This window comes from Carassius gibelio, chromosome B8 (genome assembly GCF_023724105.1).
Source record: "Carassius gibelio isolate Cgi1373 ecotype wild population from Czech Republic chromosome B8, carGib1.2-hapl.c, whole genome shotgun sequence".
Taxonomy (NCBI): Eukaryota; Metazoa; Chordata; class Actinopteri; order Cypriniformes; family Cyprinidae; genus Carassius; species Carassius gibelio.
Genome location: NC_068403.1, coordinates 19,217,422 through 19,241,775, shown reverse-complemented (window position 1 = coordinate 19,241,775; position 24,354 = coordinate 19,217,422). Strand labels below are relative to the sequence as shown.

Sequence of the window (24,354 nt, the reverse complement as noted above, 5' to 3'; positions counted from 1 at the left end):
TGACAGTATCAGTAGCCAGTAACGTGCCTCACCATATCACATTTCTAACAGAAACCACGAATACAAAGTACTGTAGGATGGGATGAGAGCATCCAGTGATAAGTGATTCAAGTGACCATGAAACAATCCAAACAAGTGAACTGAGCACAAAGGAACAACTGGAGTGTATGTCAAAACATGTCCAAGGTCACACTGTTTTATTCCTCATCTATTTTATCTGAGCATGTTTAATATATGTTAAGGGTATGGTTAGTTTAAATTAAGATTCTGCAAGGACTTCTCAGTTAATAATAAAAATAATTCCTTACATTATATAGCACTTTTCATGAAAGGGGGGAATTTCATCATCCTCCACCAGGATGATGCGAGGGCAGCCACATTGTGCCAGAGGAGAAAAGTGATGAAGGCAATTAGTAGATATGGGGATTGTTAGGAGGCCATGATGGTCAGAGGCCAATGGGTGAATTTAGCCAGGATGCCGAGGTCACACCTCTACTCTTTTCGAAAGACATCCTGGGATTTTTTATGACTGCAGACAGAGAGTCAGGACCTCAGTTTAACGTCTCATCCAAAGAACGGTGTTTGTTTACAGTAAGGTGTCCCCATCACTACACTGGGGTGTTAGGATCCACACAGACCACAGGGAGATCACCCCCTGCTGGCCTCACTAGCACCTCTTCCAGCAGCAACTTAGTTTTTACAGGAGGTCTCCCATCCAGGTACTGACCAGACTCAGCCCTGCTTGGCTTCAGTGGTAAACCGGTCTTGGGCTACAGGGTAACATGTCTGCTGACCAACATAAGATACAAGCTGTCACATGATCCTGAAACTAAAATTGACAGAGGTTTATACATTTGAATTTATTACTCGTATTTTGAAATGAAGAAGAAAAAGGTTCATCTGAACACCTTTCCTTCACAGCACCTGGAAGGAATATCAGTTCTTTCCGTTCAAATGACTCAGGATATGCTTCAAATAAATATACAGGCAATTCAGTTTCTCAAAATCATGCAGCCATTGTTGGAAAGGTTTCCACAAAAATTTGTGGAAGAGAACTGTGTTGTGAATGGAGATATTTCCTGTGACCAGCAGAGGGGGCAGTTGATATTTAAATAAAGTTTTGCAATCAGAGGGAAGTACAACTTATAGAAGCGGTTTCATTATTTGAATTTTATGTTCACAAAAGTAAACTCTTTATACTTTTCTTACCAATAATGTTTTGAAGAAAACTGGAACTCTGTTTTCACTGAATTGAAGGCAGTGTAAAATGCGGAAAAGCATCACCAGCTCAACACAAGGCTTTCATGACAAATAAAGCTCTTGGGAGATTATTTATTATTTATTAAAGTAAGCTCAAAGCACAATAGTGATTTATTTCTGTATGTCTTTCCTATCCAGTAATTAGTGAGATAGAGGCAGTGACAGCTGCAGAAGCATCACAGCTCACCATCTTATTTCTGACACAAAACACAGAATAGGATGGGATGAGAGAATATCCAGTTATATGTGTGAGGATTGAAGTGACCATGAAACAAATTAAACAAGTGAAATGAGCACTTAACAGATAGCCATAAACAGACACATACACACTGTAAAGTTTAGAAGAGAGACAACCCCATTTAAATACAGGAGTGAATCCCATCATTTACAGTTTCACCATGTGCAACTTTGACACAGATGTAAAAATTTCTAACTTTTCCATCTCACGCATTTGGTCAAAGTCATGGAGTCACAATGGAAAATACACCAAGAAGCGTGCCATGAGGCCTATTTTTCCATTTAACAGAGAGTTGAATCTACTAGCGTTTAATCTGATTACGTTTTATTGATGTAAAGAAGAATTATATTTTTGGTGCTAATTATGAATTAAAAAGAAATGTGAAAATTTGTGTGTGTGCTTGCAAAGAAATTGCAATACATTTGTTGTAAGAGGTGTATTTCTCTAATAAAAATACAAATGTGATACATTATAGGCTATTGAATACACCCTTTTGCAAAAAAAGCAAAAATAAGAGAGGAGAAAAAAACTTTTGAAGTGTTTGAAACAGAAGTTGATTAAGCACTAAAAGGAGAATTGACAAGCTCATTTAGTTGCATTGTAAACCTGGCCACTTTGTATAGCTGTTATCATAAGGAATAAGCTAGCTTTTGAATTAAAAAGAAAAGAAAATGTGGCTTTATAAATGTATATTTATGTTCAGCCATTTATATTTGTTCACATTTGTTATTTCTACAATAAATATATGTATATTAAGTTTAAAGATTAATATATACAATTAATATAACTAAGTATTTTCTGCTTTCTTTAAAATGTGCTTTTGTTGTAATAATGTTATTGACCATCTGCAAAGCACTTGACTGACAGGCGATCTGACCAATCAGTATGCAAATAGTATGTACTGCTGCTGCTATCCGCCATCTTCCCGGACAGCTATGGCTTTCTCCAGAAATCCAACTTAAAGTTTGTAAAAAAAAAACAAAAACAAAAAAAAAAAAAGATTGACTGGAAACTTGAACTTTTTTCAATATACTGTATTTTCCGGACTATAAGTCACACTTTTTTTCATAGTTTGGCAGGTCTTGCGACTTATAGTCAGGTGCGACTTATTCATCAAAATTTATTTGGCATGAACCGAGAGAAATGAACCAAAAGAAAACATTACCGTCTACAGCCGCGAGAGGGCGCTCTATACAGAGACGGTAATGTTTTCTCTTGGTTCTTGGTTCTAAATGAATGCGACTTATAGTCAAATGCGACTTATATATGTTTTTTTTCTTATCATGACATATTTTTGGACTGATGGGACTTATACTCAGGTGCGACTGATAAAATACGGTAACTAGATATAAAAATGTGAGCAGAGTTAAGCTGTGCTGTTGTTGGCTGCCACAGTAACAGAAATTAAGCTAAGGAACTCCTAAAGTTGTTGTTTTGCATATCAGAAAATCTGTTGTGTCCGGCGCAGTATGCATGCTTGCAGCGCTTAAGTTAAAAATACTGAGTATGAAATAATAAAATAATATGTTAAAACGTGTGCTCTTATCATTCATCAAAATCGCATTAACTTTCCCCCGATCGGGTGCTATATATTCACCTGCGCTCATCTGTTTTCAATACAGCTAACCTTGCGTCGTCACTTCATGTCATCTTCCCACTCATTAAACTTTGACAGGTCCTTTACTGCAAAAAGACAGTCACTGTGATACTCTAAGGTAATAAAACTATGGCACCATGTGCTTTTTTAAGCCATTTTCAAAGATTTCACGTAGGGGTGGGTGATATGGCAAAAATATCATATCACGATTATTATTTTAATTTTTTGTCAGAAATATCACGATTTTATCAAGATTCTTTGTCATTTTGGGTTTTACTATTTTGCAAGTTGTCTGTACATAACAGCCAAAGTCAGGTAAGACTTTTTATATTAATTTACACTGGTTATAACATAGGGACATTTTACAGTTTTATAAAGTTTGTCATGATCATGAAATACATTGAATATAATTGCACATGAAAGATTGATTTGGCTTGAAATTATTCAATTATAGTTTAAAACTTCCATAAAGAAAAATAGTCCATTGCAATGTAGAAAACAACCAAGAACCAAGATGAACACTGCAACAATATTATAATATTAATTTATAATTTAAAAATATTTTTAATCTGCTGTCCAAGTGGCACTCATAGGATTATAGGAGATCACAAGTCGATTGAATGTGTGTGTTTTGGGGGGAAAAGTGGACACAGGCATCTGAAGTGAAATAGTGTAAAATGTAGACGACGTTGCATGTTACACACAAGCACCCTTCTGTGTTAGTGCAAGAGTGGATATATTTCAACCAGTAACCATAAGGTACCAGTTGTAACTTCGTTTTGTATCTGGTGAGTTTTCATCACATTTTGTAGTTGCATATGGAAAAATCAATCTCTCTACTAACTCCATAATAGACACTAATGTAATTTGCTACTTGCTACTCCAGGTGACACCCCAAATATCTGGACTATGACCATTCATGCAGAACAGTTTGCAGTAGACAGTCGCAGTAACACGATGATCTGATTTCTGAAGAAAAAAAAATAGATTTAATTTAATTTTAACTTCTAATTTAGGATTAGTCCATTTTTAGGTTAGAAAACCTGACAAAAAATTGTGCAGGATTTCTCTTTAAAAGATCATTTTAAATCTCAGGTATAGTAACTGTTTACCACTAATATTGATTCTTGAATTCCAACTCATTATCATTTCTTCTTATCATTTCTTTCACTCGGTCTGAACCTACTCTCTAGAATGATGTGAAGAAAATGCATTACTTTGCAACTACATAACCCACTTTCATATATAAAATATGTCAAATTACAATTACAAAACCCACTTTCATAAAGTATGAATAGGATAAGTTTTTAAAGACCATATTAATATTACTGGCATTTATATTATTAAAATCTAATTACGTATCATGGGAAAATAAGGGTTGTGTGAAGAGACTGATGTCACAGTAAATCATAACATATTCTAGTTTATGTAATGGATGGGTTTTCAAGATCAGTGCTCTGTACATGCTGAAGTTGAAGTTGAAGGTCTCTTTTTTGTGTGTGTAATAAGTATTTACAGTGACCAGCAGAGGGGACTGTTTTACTTGATATCAAAAATTAAACATCTATTTTGACAGGTCTACAGCACATTTTAGAGGTACATCTACAATGTGTATACGGAATGAAATCCATCATCTTAACTGCAAATCTGTGAATAGAAGATTTTTTAATTATGTTGGCTTGGCAACAAGCCAACATACTGTTATGCTATTTAAACTTCTTCTTCTTCTTTTTCTTATTATTATTTTTCTGACAGAAATTCTGAACGCTACTCCTCCTAGGGCTTTTAAGCCACAAGCCCCAAACTCGGCAGACACCTGCGGGATAGAGCGGTGTTGGTTGCTATATCTTTTCAGACGGATCAGACTTAAAGTTTTTTTTTTATTAATTTTTAAATGTAAAAACTCATTACCCATAGACTTCCATTGTCTGAGAAAAATCGCGCCCCTACTGGTTGCAATACCCGGAGTTTTGTTTACTTTCACTTTTACATTGGTTAAAAATACAAGTAAATAATACAATTTCCCTCAAACTGACAAGCTAAACCAACATATCTGATTACAGGGGTCAGGGCTCATTAATAATTTATTTCTGGGCAGAGACCAGTCAGACGAGAGAAGAATCACGGCTGGTCAGCTGCTGGAGGCATTGTCTCTTAGAGCTCACAACGAGCGAATTTATTCTTATTTAAGACCTTTTAAAACGGCGATTGCACGCAATCCACACGTTAGAGCACACCAAGAGCTAAATTCAGATGTTTCTGAACTGTTTAAAGTAATAACATGATATATTCGCGGCAGCCAACTGCCCGCGAGCTAGCGATGTATTTCTCTGAACACTTGAAGTCCACAGAGAAATTACAGCCTTTCACATATAAACACTGCAGCGATACGGCACCAAACAATTAGAATAATATATTATACACATGAAAATGAGTGTTTATATGTGCTTGTGAGATTTATCTGTCAGGCTGAACATCGCAGCGATTGCTCAGCGTTGCATAACATGGTAAAGCAGGGAGCTACACTGAGACCAAAAGGGTCGCATGCATCACTGATTATTTTTGTACCTACTTATGTGTTATGCTATGATTTAATATGACCATTTATTAAAACAGAAATGTGTATTTTAAGAATACGTTTTATAACGTAAATTATGTCTCTGGCCAAAGAACAGAGATAAAGACGAGAGAGAAATGAGACTGCGGTCAAGCCAGCCGCACTTCAGAAAAACACCGTCAAGCCAGCCGCGAGTGAAATTTATATGCGCGTGTATTACTATAATTACGGCAATAGCAGGAACAACAGAGAGGGAACGCGCTTTCAGAGCGCTTTTCATCTATACGTTCAGATTTGATTTATGACGACCTTTTTCGCCCATCTGCTCTTATATTCGTGTAACTTATTGTTTTCCTTGACTGCTCTGTATTACTATAATTTTCAGCCTTTCAAAGCATTACAATTATTAGTAGAAAACGAGATATGGGACATTCATTGATTTAGAAGACACTTTTTTATGATGAGAAAGAAGCAATTAAAGGTCAGTTCTTAAAGAAGACATCCCATACTATATCCATACCTCACATAAAACCATTTTACTGGAGACTTTTAGAGATATAGGATAATATTACACTTTACAAGTCTTTTAAGATCCCATTTCTAACAAGTAGAAAAAAACAATGGTCAGTTCTTATAAGGGACTTCGCATACTATATGCAAACTTCATATCAAACCATTGTACAACAGCATTTTTGAGATATGGGACATTATTACACTTTAAAGGGTTATAAAGATCATATTTCTAATAAATAGAAAAAAACAATGGTCAGTTCTTATCAGGGACGTCCCATACTATATACACAAAAAATCATTTTGCTAAAGCATTTTTGAGATATGGGTCCATATGGCGATTAAGAGGGCTATAAAGACCCCTATAGCGGAGTACAAAACTTTTTATCCACAGGAAGAAGGAGGCGGAAACCGGCCATCAATCAAATAAGGCTTTTAATAACAAAATAAACACAAAACACTGCGACAGCCCTTCACGGACGACTGTCGCTTACAAACAAAAACCAAACACAAACTAAAATCATGGCCTGGCCTGGCCCTCTCTCGTTGTTCACTGTCGTCGCACCCTCTTTTGTATCCTTCCATCTCCACCGCGGGACGCGAGACCGGTGAGTGGAGCAGGCGTCGCTCATTTCCAGTCACTCCACTAGCCTCATTCCGTTCTCATGGCTCGCGGCCCCGCCCCACTCATCACAACCCTATTTCTAATAAGTAGAAAAAAAAACAAAGGTCAGTTCATATAAGGGACATCCCAAACTATATGCAAACCTCATATCAAACCATTTTACTGCAGCATTTTTGAGATATGCGTCCATATCGCGATTTAGAGGGCTATAAAGTCAACATTTCTAATAAGTAGAAAAAAACAAAGGTCAGTTCTTATCAGGGACATCCCATACTATATGCACACTTCATATGAAACCATTTTACTGCAGCATTTTTAATATATGGGACAATACAATGATTTAAAGGGTTATAAAGACACCATTTCTAATAAGTAGAAAAAAACAATAGTCTGTTCCTATAAGGGATTTCCCATACTATATGCACACCTCATATCAAAACCTTTTACTGCAGCATTTTTGACATATGGGTCCAAATGGTGATTTCGATGGCTATAAAGACACCATTTATAATAAGTAGAAAAAAACAATGGTCAGTTCTTATCAGGGACATCCCATACTATATGCACACCTCATATCAAACCATTTTACTGCAGCATTTTCAAGATATGGGACATTATTACATTTTAAAGGGCTTAAAAGATCCCATTTCTAATAAGTAGAAAAAAACAATAGTCAGTTCTTATCAGGGACGTCCCATATTATATGCAAACGTCATATCAAACCATTTTACTGCAGCATTTTTGAGATATGGGTCCAAATGGTGATTTGGAGGGCTATAAAGACATAATTTCTAATAAGTAGAAAAAAACAATGGTCATTTCTTATAAAGGACATGCCATACTATATGCACACCTCATATCAAACCATTTTACTGCAGCATTTTCGAGATATGGGACATTATTACACTTTAAAGGGCTGTAAAGATCCCATTTCTAATAAGTAGAAAAAAACAATGGTCTGTTCCTATAAGGGACGTCCCATACTATTTGCACACCTCATATCAAACCATTTTACTGCAGCATTTTTGAGATATGGGTCCAAATGGTGATTTAGAGTGCTACAAAGACCCCATTTCTAATAAGTAGAAAAAAGCAACAGTCAGTTCTTATCAGGGATGTCCCATACTATATGCACACCTCATATGAAACCCTTTTACTGCAGCATTTACGAGATATGGGACATTATTAGAATTTAAAGGGCTATAAAGATCCCATTTCTAATAAGTAGAAAAAAACAAATATCAGTTCTTATCAGGGACATCCCATACTATATGCACACCTGATATCAAACCATTTTACTGCAGCATTTTCAAGATATGGGACATTATTACACTTTAAAGGGCTGTAAAGATCCCATTTCTAATAAGTAGAAAAAAACAATGGTCAGTTCTTATAAAGGACATCCCATACTATATGCACACCTCATATCAAACCCTTTTACTGCAGCATTTTTGAGATATGGGTCCAAATGGTGATTTGGAGGGCTATAAAGACATCATTTCTAATAAGTAGAAAAAAACAATGGTCAGTTCTTATAAAGGACATCCCATACTATATGCACACCTCATATCAAACCCTTTTACTGCAGCATTTTTGAGATATGGGACATTATTACACTTTAAAGGGCTATAAAGATCCCATTTCTAATAAGTAGAAAAATAGAATAGTCAGTTCTTATCAGGGACGTCCCATATTATATGCACACATCATATCAAACCATTTTACTGCAGCATTTTTGAGATATGGGTCCAAATGGTGATTTGGAGGGCTGTAAAGACATAATTTCTAATAAGTAGAAAAAAACAATGGTCAGTTCTTATAAAGGACATGCCATACTATATGCACACCTCATATCAAACCATTTTACTGCAGCATTTTCGAGATATGGGACATTATTACACTTTAAATGGCTGTAAAGATCCCATTTCTAATAAGTAGAAAAAAACAATGGTCAGTTCTTATCAGGGATGTCCCATACTATATGCACACCTCATATCAAACCATTTTACTGCAGCATTTTCGAGATATGGGACATTATTACATTTTAAATGGCTGTAAGGATCCCATTTCTAATAAGTAGAAAAAAGCAACAGTCAGTTCTTATCAGGGATGTCCCATACTATATGCACACCTCATATCAAACCATTTTACTGCAGCATTTTCAAGATATGGGACATTATTACAATTTAAAGGGTCATAAAGATCCCATTTCTAATAAGTAGAAAAAAACAATGGTCAGTTCTTATAAAGGACATCCCATACTATATGCACACCTCATATCAAACCCTTTTACTGCAGCATTTTTGAGATATGGGACATTATTACACTTTAAAGGGCTATAAAGATCCCATTTCTAATAAGTAGAAAAATAGAATAGTCAGTTCTTATCAGGGACGTCCCATATTATATGCACACATCATATCAAACCATTTTAATGCAGCATTTTTGAGATATGGGTCCAAATGGTGATTTGGAGGGCTGTAAAGACATAATTTCTAATAAGTAGAAAAAAACAATGGTCAGTTCTTATAAAGGACATCCCATACTATATGCACACCTCATATCAAACCCTTTTACTGCAGCATTTTTGAGATATGGGTCCAAATGGTGATTTGGAGGGCTATAAAGACATCATTTCTAATAAGTAGAAAAAAACAATGGTCAGTTCTTATAAAGGACATCCCATACTATATGCACACCTCATATCAAACCCTTTTACTGCAGCATTTTCGAGATATGGGACATTATTACATTTTAAATGGCTGTAAGGATCCCATTTCTAATAAGTAGAAAAAAGCAACAGTCAGTTCTTATCAGGGATGTCCCATACTATATGCACACCTCATATCAAACCATTTTACTGCAGCATTTTTGAGATATGGGACATTATTACACTTTAAAGGGCTATAAAGATCCCATTTCTAATAAGTAGAAAAAAACAAAAGTCAGTTCTTATCAGGGACCTCCCACACTATATGCACACCTCATATCAAGCCATTTTACTGCAACATTTTCGAGATATGGGTCATTATTACACTTTAAATGGCTGTAAAGATCCCATTTCTAATAAGTAGAAAAAAGCAACAGTCAGTTCTTATCAGGGATGTCCCATACTATATGGACACCTCATATCAAACCATTTTACTGCAGCATTTTCGAGATATGGGACATTATTACAATTTAAAGGGTCATAAAGATCCCATTTCTAATAAGTAGAAAAAAACAATGGTCAGTTCTTATAAAGGACATCCCATACTATATGCACACCTCATATCAAACCCTTTTACTGCAGCATTTTCGAGATATGGGACATTATTACACTTTAAAGGGCTATAAAGATCCCATTTCTAATAAGTAGAAAAAAACAATGGTCAGTTCTTATAAAGGATATGCCATAGTATATGCACACCTCATATCAAACCATTTTACTGCAGCATTTTTGAGATATGGGTCCAAATGGTGATTTGGAGGGCTATAAAGGCATCATTTCTAATAAGTAGAAAAAAAACAATGGTCAGTTCTTATAAAGGACATCCCATACTATATGCACACCTCATATCAAACCCTTTTACTGCAGCATTTTTGAGATATGGGACATTATTACACTTTAAAGGGCTATAAAGATCCCATTTCTAATAAGTAGAAAAAAACAACAGTCAGTTCTTATCAGGGACCTCCCACACTATATGCACACCTCATATCAAACCATTTTACTGCCGCATTTTTGAGATATGGGTCCAAATGGTGATTTAGAGTGCTACAAAGACCCCATTTCTAATAAGTAGAAAAAAGAATAGTCAGTTCTTATCAGGGATGTCCCATACTATATGCACACCTCATATCAAACCATTTTACTGCAGCATTTTTGAGATATGGGTCCATATGGTAATTTAGAGGACTATAAAGACCACATTTCTAATAAGTTGAAAAACAAATGTCAGCTCCTTTAAGGGATGTCCCATACTATATGCGCACCTAATATCAAACCATTTTACAGCAGCATTTTCAGATATGGGACTATATGGTGATTCTTTGGGCTATAAATATCCCATGTCGCTCCCACATTATCTTAAGTGTTCTTATTACCTGTGTATATACAATGTAACTACATGTGTACGTAATATATAACACAGTGTAAGTATACATTGGTATATAGTATCCATGGCTATAATATTTTTGTAACAACCCTCAGAATGGTTTGTGCAAGTACAAATGTATAACAGGACATGTAAATCTACATTTTGTAACAACAATATGTATAAGAGTAATTTGAACCATTTGATCCAGGTGGTGGAGATGGGTGGGTTTAGGGTTCTGTAAAGTGGGAGGAGTTGGTGCACCACTTTAATACCCGTGTACTTACATGGTAACTCCTCAGGAACTGTCGACTTCATTTAAAGTGCAACATTGTGGACACCAACCACATTTTATATGTAAAGCCTAATTTACTTGCCACTGCAGTGTAACATAGGGGTAATTACATAATAAATTGAATATTGCTATTAGTCCTGTTACACATTTGTACTTTCTTACCAATAAATTTTATCACCAATGTCCTGTTGCACATTTGTACTTACACATACCATTCAATGGGTTATTACAAATATGTAGTTACACAAACATTAGAGCTATAGATACTATGTACCAATGTGTACTTACACTGTGGTTACATACTACATACACATCTAATTACTAAGTACACAGGTATTAGGGACACAATATAAAGTGGAACCCCCATTTCTAATAAGTTGAAAAAAAAAACAATATTTAGTTTGTATATTGGAGGTGCCATACTATATTCACACCTTATATAAAAAAGTTTTACTGCATTTCTAGCATTTTGCAAAGATGTTTTTCTGTTTTTCTGAAATGTATTCTGTTTCAGAGGCCTAGAAAGACCCCATTTCTAATAAGTAGAAGAATACAATGATCAGTTAGTACATGGGACATCCCACAAGCACACCTTATATAAAACTATTTTACTGAAGTATTTGGTGTATAAAGATATTTTACGATAGCAATTTGGGGTTAAAAATCAAGAAAATCCTCAGAAACTCCAGTTTTGAGAACTATTTCAAATAAGTTTAAAAAAAGGCCATTCCTTTTAAAGTTCCTCCTACATTTTAAGCACACCTAATGTGAAGTCTGTGTACTGTGGCAGTTTGTAGAAGCATGCATTCATATAGAACAAAACACTCAAATACATTTTAATATTTCCTAATTTTTTGCAACCTATAGAAATGTTTTTTTCAAATACTTAAAAGAAATAATGGCCTTTTCTTACAAAGTAGCTCATATTCTATCAGCACAGATAATCTGAAGTCTGTGTACTTTGGCAGTTTGTTGCATACATCCAAATTTAAAAATATTATATATATATATATATCAGACTTCAGACTATCTGTGCTGATAGAATATGAGCTACTTTATATATATATTATAGACTGGATATTTTTTCCCCAGTTTTGAGGTTTATATAAACATCAGGTTAAATACATACAGTAGATAAAAATAATGGCCTTTGCATGCAAGGCACTCCCTATTCTTTCAGCAAATATGAAGTCACACACACTTGTCTGTCACACTATACTTCACACACTTTCTAAACACCAAATATGGAGTCTTTGCTCTGTGAAAGTTTAGAGTAGCTTGCATTCAATGGATGAATGGATCATAGCGTATCCCCAGTCTTGTTTCTGGAAATCTCACTTAAAGTTCAGTTCCAACCCTAATCTAATTAAGAGTCAGGAACAATTCATAGTTACAGAAAGGTTTGCTGGAGCAGGATTGACACTGAACTCTGCACGAAGGTAGTATTATTATGTGCCTTTTAAAAATAGTAAGTGTTCCTACTTATGTAGTTAAATAGCATTTTGTTGAATTAGAATACATGTAAGTCCAAACTGCCAAAGTACCCAGATTTTATTTTAGCTGTGCTAATAAAGTAGGAGGTGCCTTGCATGAAATGGGCATCGTTTTCCTCTACTTTTATAAGCTGACATTTCTACATGTCTCAAAGTTATGCAAAGTCTCAGAACTGACTCTGAATGCATGCAGTTCCAGATTGGTAAACTGAAATGTTTTTTATAATGGCTGCACATATTTGGTGATGTCCCTTATGACAATTGTTTATTATTATTATTATTATTATTGGAATAGATAAATGTAATGTTTTATAACTCTATATGTGAAATACTTGCTAGCTCTTAAAAAAACCATACAGTAAAATGTTTTCCGTGGATTTACTCATAGATTTTAGAAAACATTACATTTCTCTATGAGCCTCTGAAGTGAATATACCCTTTATCTTTATAGCCCCCTAAAGCACAATATAGGTCCATATCTCATTAATGTTGCAGTAGACTGGGTTTTATATCAAACCATTATGTGTGCATATAGTATGGGATGTCCCTTATGAGAACTGACCATTGTTTTTTTCTACTTATTAGAAATGGGATCTTTAAAGCCCGTTAAAGTGTAATAATGTCCCATATCTCAAAAGTCCTGCAGTAAAATGGTTTGATATGAGGTGTGCATATAGTATGGGACGTCCCTGATAAGAACTGACCATTGTTTTTTTCTACTTATTAGAAATGGGATCTTTATAGCCCTTTAAAGTGTAATAATGTCCCATATCTTGAAAATGCTGCAGTAAAATGGTTTGATATGAGGTGTGCATATAGTATGGGACATCCCTGATAAGAACTGACCATTGTTTTTTTCTACTTATTAGAAATGGGATCTTTACAGCCATTTAAAGTGTAATAATGTCCCGTATCTTGAAAATGCTGCAGTAAAATGGTTTGATATGAGGTGTGCATATAGTATGGGACGTCCCTGATAAGAACTGACTATTGTTTTTTTCTACTTATTAGAAATGGTGTCTTTATAGCCCTCTAAATCATTGTATTGTCCCATATCTGAAAAATGCTGCAGTAAAATGGTTTGAAATGAGGTGTGCATATAGTATGGGACATCCCAGATAAGAACTGACTGTTGTTTTTTTCTACTTATTAGAAATGATGTCTTTTTAGCCCTCCAAATCACCATTTGGACCCATATCTCGAAAATGCTGCAGTAAAATGGTTTGATATGAGGTGTGCATATAGTATGGCATGTCCTTTATAAGAACTGACCATTGTTTTTTTCTACTTATTAGAAATTATGTCTTTATAGCCCTCCAAATCACCATTTGGACCCATATCTCAAAAATGCTGCAGTAAAAGGGTTTGATATGAGGTGTGCATATAGTATGGGATGTCCTTTATAAGAACTGACCATTGTTTTTTTCTACTTATTAGAAATGATGTCTTTATAGCCCTCCAAATCACCATTTGGACCCATATCTCAAAAATGCTGCAGTAAAAGGGTTTGATATGAGGTGTGCATATAGTATGGGATGTCCTTTATAAGAACTGACCATTGTTTTTTTCTACTTATTAGAAATGAGATCTTTATGACCCTTTAAATTGTAATAATGTCCCATATCTTGAAAATGCTGCAGTAAAATGGTTTGATATGAGGTGTGCATATAGTATGGGACATCCCTGATAAGAACTGACCATTGTTTTTTTTTCTACTTATTAGAAATGGGATCTTTACAGCCATTTAAAGTGTAATAATGTCTCATATCTCGAAAATGCTGCAGTAAAATGGTTTGATATGAGGTGTGCATATAGTATGGCATGTCCTTTATAAGAACTGACCATTGTTTTTTTCTACTTATTAGAAATTATGTCTTTACAGCCCTCCAAATCACCATTTGGACCCATATCTCAAAAATGCTGCAGTAAAATGGTTTGATATGATGTGTGCATATAATATGGGACGTCCCTGATAAGAACTGACTATTCTATTTTTCTACTTATTAGAAATGGGATCTTTATAGCCCTTTAAAGTGTAATAATGTCCCATATCTCAAAAATGCTGCAGTAAAAGGGTTTGATATGAGGTGTGCATATAGTATGGGATGTCCTTTATAAGAACTGACCATTGTTTTTTTCTACTTATTAGAAATGATGTCTTTATAGCCCTCCAAATCACCATTTGGACCCATATCTCAAAAATGCTGCAGTAAAAGGGTTTGATATGAGGTGTGCATATAGTATGGGATGTCCTTTATAAGAACTGACCATTGTTTTTTTCTACTTATTAGAAATGGGATCTTTATGACCCTTTAAATTGTAATAATGTCCCATATCTTGAAAATGCTGCAGTAAAATGGTTTGATATGAGGTGTGCATATAGTATGGGACATCCCTGATAAGAACTGACTGTTGCTTTTTTCTACTTATTAGAAATGGGATCCTTACAGCCATTTAAAATGTAATAATGTCCCATATCTCGAAAATGCTGCAGTAAAATGGTTTGATATGAGGTGTGCATATAGTATGGGACATCCCTGATAAGAACTGACCATTGTTTTTTTCTACTTATTAGAAATGGGATCTTTACAGCCATTTAAAGTGTAATAATGTCCCATATCTCGAAAATGCTGCAGTAAAATGGTTTGATATGAGGTGTGCATATAGTATGGCATGTCCTTTATAAGAACTGACCATTGTTTTTTTCTACTTATTAGAAATTATGTCTTTACAGCCCTCCAAATCACCATTTGGACCCATATCTCAAAAATGCTGCATTAAAATTGTTTGATATGATGTGTGCATATAATATGGGACGTCCCTGATAAGAACTGACTATTCTATTTTTCTACTTATTAGAAATGGGATCTTTATAGCCCTTTAAAGTGTAATAATGTCCCATATCTCAAAAATGCTGCAGTAAAAGGGTTTGATATGAGGTGTGCATATAGTATGGGATGTCCTTTATAAGAACTGACCATTGTTTTTTTCTACTTATTAGAAATGGGATCTTTATGACCCTTTAAATTGTAATAATGTCCCATATCTTGAAAATGCTGCAGTAAAATGGTTTGATATGAGGTGTGCATATAGTATGGGACATCCCTGATAAGAACTGACTGTTGCTTTTTTCTACTTATTAGAAATGGGATCCTTACAGCCATTTAAAATGTAATAATGTCCCATATCTCGAAAATGCTGCAGTAAAATGGTTTGATATGAGGTGTGCATATAGTATGGGACGTCCCTGATAAGAACTGACTATTGTTTTTTTCTACTTATTAGAAATGGTGTCTTTATAGCCCTCTAAATCATTGTATTGTCCCATATCTGAAAAATGCTGCAGTAAAATGGTTTGAAATGAGGTGTGCATATAGTATGGGACATCCCAGATAAGAACTGACTGTTGTTTTTTTCTACTTATTAGAAATGATGTCTTTTTAGCCCTCCAAATCACCATTTGGACCCATATCTCGAAAATGCTGCAGTAAAATGGTTTGATATGAGGTGTGCATATAGTATGGCATGTCCTTTATAAGAACTGACCATTGTTTTTTTCTACTTATTAGAAATTATGTCTTTATAGCCCTCCAAATCACCATTTGGACCCATATCTCAAAAATGCTGCAGTAAAATGGTTTGATATGAGGTGTGCATATAGTATGGCATATCCTTTATAAGAACTGACCATTGTTTTTTTCTACTTATTAGAAATGGGGTCTTTATAGCCCTTTAAAGTGTAATAATGTCCCATATCTCAAAAATGCTGCAGTAAAAGGGTTTGATATGAGGTGTGCATATAGTATGGGATGTCCTTTATAAGAACTGACCATTGTTTTTTTCTACTTATTAGAAATGATGTCTTTATAGCCCTCCAAATCACCATTTGGACCCATATCTCAAAAATGCTGCAGTAAAAGGGTTTGATATGAGGTGTGCATATAGTATGGGATGTCCTTTATAAGAACTGACCATTGTTTTTTTCTACTTATTAGAAATGAGATCTTTATGACCCTTTAAATTGTAATAATGTCCCATATCTTGAAAATGCTGCAGTAAAATGGTTTGATATGAGGTGTGCATATAGTATGGGACATCCCTGATAAGAACTGACCATTGTTTTTTTTTCTACTTATTAGAAATGGGATCTTTACAGCCATTTAAAGTGTAATAATGTCTCATATCTCGAAAATGCTGCAGTAAAATGGTTTGATATGAGGTGTGCATATAGTATGGCATGTCCTTTATAAGAACTGACCATTGTTTTTTTCTACTTATTAGAAATTATGTCTTTACAGCCCTCCAAATCACCATTTGGACCCATATCTCAAAAATGCTGCAGTAAAATGGTTTGATATGATGTGTGCATATAATATGGGACGTCCCTGATAAGAACTGACTATTCTATTTTTCTACTTATTAGAAATGGGATCTTTATAGCCCTTTAAAGTGTAATAATGTCCCATATCTCAAAAATGCTGCAGTAAAAGGGTTTGATATGAGGTGTGCATATAGTATGGGATGTCCTTTATAAGAACTGACCATTGTTTTTTTCTACTTATTAGAAATGATGTCTTTATAGCCCTCCAAATCACCATTTGGACCCATATCTCAAAAATGCTGCAGTAAAAGGGTTTGATATGAGGTGTGCATATAGTATGGGATGTCCTTTATAAGAACTGACCATTGTTTTTTTCTACTTATTAGAAATGGGATCTTTATGACCCTTTAAATTGTAATAATGTCCCATATCTTGAAAATGCTGCAGTAAAATGGTTTGATATGAGGTGTGCATATAGTATGGGACATCCCTGATAAGAACTGACTGTTGCTTTTTTCTACTTATTAGAAATGGGATCCTTACAGCCATTTAAAATGTAATAATGTCCCATATCTCGAAAATGCTGCAGTAAAATGGTTTGATATGAGGTGTGCATATAGTATGGGACATCCCTGATAAGAACTGACCATTGTTTTTTTCTACTTATTAGAAATGGGATCTTTACAGCCATTTAAAGTGTAATAATGTCCCATATCTCGAAAATGCTGCAGTAAAATGGTTTGATATGAGGTGTGCATATAGTATGGCATGTCCTTTATAAGAACTGACCATTGTTTTTTTCTACTTATTAGAAATTATGTCTTTACAGCCCTCCAAATCACCATTTGGACCCATATCTCAAAAATGCTGCATTAAAATTGTTTGATATGATGTGTGCATATAATATGGGACGTCCCTGATAAGAACTGACTATTCTATTTTTCTACTTATTAGAAATGGGATCTTTATAGCCCTTTAAAGTGTAATAATGTCCCATATCTCAAAAATGCTGCAGTAAAAGGGTTTGATATGAGGTGTGCATATAGTATGGGATGTCCTTTATAAGAACTGACCATTGTTTTTTTCTACTTATTAGAAATGGGATCTTTATGACCCTTTAAATTGTAATAATGTCCCATATCTTGAAAATGCTGCAGTAAAATGGTTTGATATGAGGTGTGCATATAGTATGGGACATCCCTGATAAGAACTGACTGTTGCTTTTTTCTACTTATTAGAAATGGGATCCTTACAGCCATTTAAAATGTAATAATGTCCCATATCTCGAAAATGCTGCAGTAAAATGGTTTGATATGAGGTGTGCATATAGTATGGGACATCCCTGATAAGAACTGACCATTGTTTTTTTCTACTTATTAGAAATGGGATCTTTACAGCCATTTAAAGTGTAATAATGTCCCATATCTCGAAAATGCTGCAGTAAAATGGTTTGATATGAGGTGTGCATATAGTATGGCATGTCCTTTATAAGAACTGACCATTGTTTTTTTCTACTTATTAGAAATTATGTCTTTACAGCCCTCCAAATCACCATTTGGACCCATATCTCAAAAATGCTGCAGTAAAATGGTTTGATATGATGTGTGCATATAATATGGGACGTCCCTGATAAGAACTGACTATTCTATTTTTCTACTTATTAGAAATGGGATCTTTATAGCCCTTTAAAGTGTAATAATGTCCCATATCTCAAAAATGCTGCAGTAAAAGGGTTTGATATGAGGTTTGCATATAGTATGGGATGTCCTTTATAAGAACTGACCATTGTTTTTTTCTACTTATTAGAAATGATGTCTTTATAGCCCTCCAAATCACCATTTGGACCCATATCTCAAAAATGCTGCAGTAAAAGGGTTTGATATGAGGTGTGCATATAGTATGGGATGTCCTTTATAAGAACTGACCATTGTTTTTTTCTACTTATTAGAAATGGGATCTTTACAGCCCTTTAAAGTGTAATAATGTCCCATATCTTGAAAATGCTGCAGTAAAATGGTTTGATATGAGGTGTGCATATAGTATGGGACATCCCTGATAAGAACTGACTGTTGCTTTTTTCTACTTATTAGAAATGGGATCTTTACAGCCATTTAAAGTGTAATAATGTCCCATATCTCGAAAATGCTGCAGTAAAATGGTTTGATATGAGGTGTGCATATAGTATGGGACATCCCTGATAAGAACTGACTGTTGCTTTTTTCTACTTATTAGAAATGGGATCTTTACAGCCATTTAAAATGTAACAATGTCCCATATCTCGAAAATGCTGCAGTAAAATGGTTTGATATGAGGTGTGCATATAGTATGGGATGTCCCTGATAAGAACTGATTTTTGTTTTTTTCTACTTATTAGAAATGGGATCTTTATGACCCTTTAAATTGTAATAATGTCCCATATCTTGAAAATGCTGCTGTAAAATGGTTTGATATGATGTGTGCATATAGTATGAAATGTCCCTGATAAGAATTGACAATTATTTTTTTCTACTTATTACAAATGGGATCTTTATAGCCCTTTAAAGTGTAATAATGTCCCATATCTTGAAAATGCTGCAGTAAAATGGTTTGATATGAGGTGTGCATATAGTATGGCATGTCCTTTATAAGAACTGACCATTGTTTTTTTCTACTTATTAGAAATGGGGTCTTTGTAGCACTCTAAATCACCATTTGGACCCATATCTCAAAAATGCTGCAGTAAAAGGGTTTGATATGAGGTGTGCATATAGTATGGGACATCCCTTATAGGAACATACCATTGTTTTTATCTACTTATTAGAAATGGGATCTTTATAGCCCTTTAAAATATAATAATGTCCCATATCTCGAAAATTCTGCAGTAAAATGGTTTGATATGAGGTGTGCATATAGTATGGGATGTCCCTGATAAGAACTGACTTTTGTTTTTTTCTACTTATTAGAAATGGGATCTTTACAGCCCTTTAAAGTGTAAAAATGTCTCGTATCTTAAAAATGCTGCAGTAAAATGGTTTCATATGAAGGGTGCATATAGTATGGGACGTCCCTGATAAGAACTGACTATTGTTTTTTTCTACTTATTAGAAATGTTGTCTTTATAGCCCTCTAAATTGCCACATGGACCCATATCTCAAAAATGCTGCAGTAAAATGGTTTGATATGATTTGTGCATATAGTATGGAATGTCCTTTATAAGATCTGACCATTGTTTTTTTCTACTTATTAGAAATGGGATCTTCACAGCCCGTTAAAGTGTAATAATTTCCCATTTCTGGAAAAAGCTGCAGTAAAATGGTTTGATATGAGATGTGCTCATAGTATGGGACGTCACTGATGAGAACTGACTATTATTTTTTTCTACTTATTAGAAATGGGGTCTTTATAGCACTCTAAATTGCCATATGGACCCATATCTCAAACATGCTGCAGTAAAATGCTTTGATATGAGGTGTGCATATAGTATGGCATGTGCTTTATAAGAACTGACCATTGTTTTTTTCTACTTATTATAAATGGTGTCTTTATAGCCATCGAAATCACCATTTGCACCCATATGTCAAAAATGCTGCAGTAAAAGGTTTTGATATGAGGTGTGCATATAGTATGGGAAATCCCTTATAGGAACAGACTATTGTTTTTTTCTACTTATTAGAAATGGTGTCTTTATAGCCCTTTAAATCATTGTATTGTCCCATATATTAAAAATGCTGCAGTAAAATGGTTTCATATGAAGTGTGCATATAGTATGGGATGTCCCTGATAAGAACTGACTATTGTTTTTTTCTACTTATTAGAAATGTTGACTTTATAGCCCTCTAAATCGCGATATGGACGCATATCTCAAAAATGCTGCAGTAAAATGGTTTGATATGAGGTTTGCATATAGTTTGGGATGTCCCTTATTTGAACTGACCTTTGTTTTTTTTCTAGAAATAGGGTTGTGATGAGTGGGGCGGGGCCGCGAGCCATGAGAACGGAATGAGGCCAGTGGAGTGACTGGAAATGAGCGACGCCTGCTCCACTCACCGGTCTCGCGTCCCGCGGTGGAGATGGAAGGATACAAAAGAGGGGGCGACGACAGTGAACAACGAGAGAGGGCCAGGCCAGGCCATGATTTTAGTTTGTGTTTGGTTTTTGTTTGTAAGCGACAGTCGTCCGTGAAGGGCTGTCGCAGTGTTTTGTGTTTATTTTGTTATTAAAAGCCTTATTTGATTGATGGCCGGTTTCCGCCTCCTTCTTCCTGTGGATAAAAAGTTTTGTACTCCGCTATAGGGGTCTTTATAGCCCTCTTAATCGCCATATGGACCCATATCTCAAAAATGCTTTAGCAAAATGATTTTTTGTGTATATAGTATGGGACGTCCCTGATAAGAACTGACCATTGTTTTTTTTCTATTTATTAGAAATATGATCTTTATAACCCTTTAAAGTGTAATAATGTCCCATATCTCAAAAATGCTGTTGTACAATGGTTTGATATTAAGTTTGCATATAGTATGCGAAGTCCCTTATAAGAACTGACCATTGTTGTTTTTCTACTTGTTAGAAATGGGATCTTTAAAGACTTGTAAAGTGTAATATTATCCTATATCTCTAAAAGTCTCCAGTAAAATGGTTTTATGTGAGGTATGGATATAGTATGGGATGTCTTCTTTAAGAACTGACCTTTATTTGCTTCTTTCTCATCATAAAAAAGTGTCTTCTAAATCAATGAATGTCCCATATCTCGTTTTCTACTAATAATTGTAATGCTTTGAAAGGCTGAAAATTATAGTAATACAGAGCAGTCAAGGAAAACAATAAGTTACACGAATATTAGAGCAGATGGGCGAAAAAGGTCGTCATAGATCAAATCTGAACGTATAGATGAAAAGCGCTCTGAAAGCGCGTTCCCTCTCTGTTGTTCCTGCTATTGCCGTAATTATAGTAATACACGCGCATATAAATTTCACTCGCGGCTGGCTTGACGGTGTTTTTCTGAAGTGCGGCTGGCTTGACCGCAGTGAAATGAGCGCTTCCAAAAATAATATCACAGCGAATTGCACGAATCCACCCATTAGAACACAACAAGAGCAGAATTCAGGTGTTTTTGAACTGTTTATGTGTGCAAAATGAAATATAATTTGACAGCGTGATACAGCTTATGAATACTGGAAGGAAAAAAAGTCACGACAGCCTTTTAACTCTGGAGTCTATTAACGCATATACGCGTTTTGAGTCATTTTCTCCTGATAACCCCGAAATTTACTTAAATTAAACTTTCAGTTTTAATCGAGCAATACATCAATCGAATCTGTAAAGGGTCTACTTTTTTATGGATACAAACATAATAACAACAAAACTTTGTGCACTTATAAAATAAATATAACAAACAAGGTGCAGCCTTGGTCTGCGCTGATCTTCATTTACAAACACGTCATTAAAATGAACTGTAACTCCATGAATATTCAACGAAGAGACATGAGAGATATATCTATAGAAAGCTTGACATGTCTACTTTTAAACAAAACAAGTGCTGCCGAACAAATATTCTGTGATAAAGTAATCCATATCAAAACATCGCGATGTCCATTTTTCACGTCTAATGTGTATGGAAGGCCAAGAGGGTCAAATAGACGTGAATTTTAACGTGTCTCTGTAAAGGGTCTACTTTTTTTGGATACAAACATAATAACAACAAAACTTTGGGCACTTATAAAATAAAGATAACAAACAAGGTGTGCTGTCTGCAGCCTTGGTCTGCACTGATCTTCATTTACAAACACGACATTAAAATGAACTGTAACTCCATGAATACTCAACGAAGAGACATGAGAGATATATCTATAGAAAACTTGACATGTCTACTTTTAAACCAAACAAGTGCTCCCGAACAAATATTCTGTGATAAAGTAATCCATATCAAAACAACGCGATGTCCTTTTTTCACGTTTAATGTGTATGGAAGGCCAAGAGGGTCAAATACACGTGAATTTTAACGCGTCAACAACACGTTAAATACGTGTATTTCATGCGTAGACAACACGTATTTAATATTATTTATTTATCGGCACTGCACTACATGGTAAAGTCATTTATATATTTTTTAATAGCTTCTTAAAATACTATATTACTCCGATATTATATCCAATATTGTTTAACACGTTAAATACATGTTGTTTACACGTGAAAAATCAGCGGGTATTTAACATGTATTTCATGTTGAAATACACGTGAAATACACGTGAAGTACACGTTAAAAATCAGTTTGAAGAGGTCAATTTCATTGGCTGCTGAGGACTTGGGTCAAACCACTTCTGTGAGCTTAGAGGGCTGTACCATTCATAGACAGGCAACCACCATTTAACATGCTATAGATCAGCTTATTCAGCTTTATTATTTAGTCTTTTTTTCTTTTCTGTTTTGTATAGCCTATAGAAATAATATATTTAAGTTTCAGTTTTATGAAATATTTATTTTATAATAAATATTAATTAATATTTTGTGGTGATAGTATAAAGTTTATAAAAGTTACAGTATTTTGTAATGAAACAGGACTTTTTGTTTAGCTCTTGACTCGCCAAAGTATACTATATATAGTGTCCCTTCTTTAATTTTTCAGTAATGTGTGATAACTTAAAATATGTTGTCAGTACTATTAAAATAAGATTACATTGAATGGTATTTAGGAGATTATGGTTTTTGCATGACTTATTTCGCATTCTGCTAGATAACCCTGTCGTAGCTGTTATCATAGCCTAGGCTTTTTATTAAAAAAAGAAAACAGCAAGGGACCATGGAAAAAGACTGTTGCAGGTGTATTTTTTTATGGTATTATTATTTTTATTTTTTTGCAGCAGGGCAACTCAAGAATGTTGGGCACACAAGTACTGTGGCTCTTTTGCCCCATGGCCAAGATGGCCAAGCCAACATCAAAGTTAGTTCACTAACTTTTAATTCTAGTTGAATATATTCTTGTAGGATGCTAATAAATTCTTAGCCAAACAGTAAAACATAACATAAAAGTCACCACTCAGGATATGCTTCAAGAAAAGACAGATACCATTATTATAAAAATCACACTGCAGATAAGAATGAACTTAAAAAAAAAAAAAAAAGATTTGCTTTTAAACACTTTTCATTCAGAAAATTGCTAAATCTCTTGAATGTGTGGCCCTGCAAATATCTTACATTTGGTTGGTGTTAACGTACCTTAAAGGGTTAGTTCACCCAAAAATGAAGATTATGTCATTAATAACTCACCCTCATGTCGTTCCAAACATGTAAGACCTCCTTTTATCTTCGGAACACAGTTTAAGATATTTTAGATTTAGTCCGAGAGCTCTCTGTCCCTCCATTGAAACTGTGTATGGTATACTGTCCATGTCCAGAAAGGTAAGAAA

General features: G+C 34.7%; 2 long non-coding RNA genes across 5 annotated transcripts; both read left to right on the top strand.

The window, feature by feature from the left end:
• Positions 1-11,396: 11,396 nt before the first annotated feature.
• Positions 11,397-21,190, top strand: LOC127963692 (uncharacterized). Its single transcript, XR_008154876.1, has 2 exons — positions 11,397-12,597; positions 20,903-21,190. It is a non-coding gene; the product is annotated as an uncharacterized LOC127963692 (long non-coding RNA).
• LOC127963693 (uncharacterized) lies at positions 12,605-20,857 on the top strand. Of its 4 annotated transcripts, none has more exons than XR_008154879.1 (5): positions 12,605-14,310; positions 15,165-16,726; positions 17,581-18,148; positions 19,001-19,142; positions 19,853-20,857. It is a non-coding gene; the product is annotated as an uncharacterized LOC127963693 (long non-coding RNA). The 4 variants fall into 4 exon arrangements; XR_008154878.1 differs by having other exon boundaries at positions 19,285-20,857; XR_008154880.1 differs by lacking the exons at positions 19,001-19,142; positions 19,853-20,857 and adding an exon at positions 18,291-18,388.
• Positions 21,191-24,354: the final 3,164 nt, after the last annotated feature.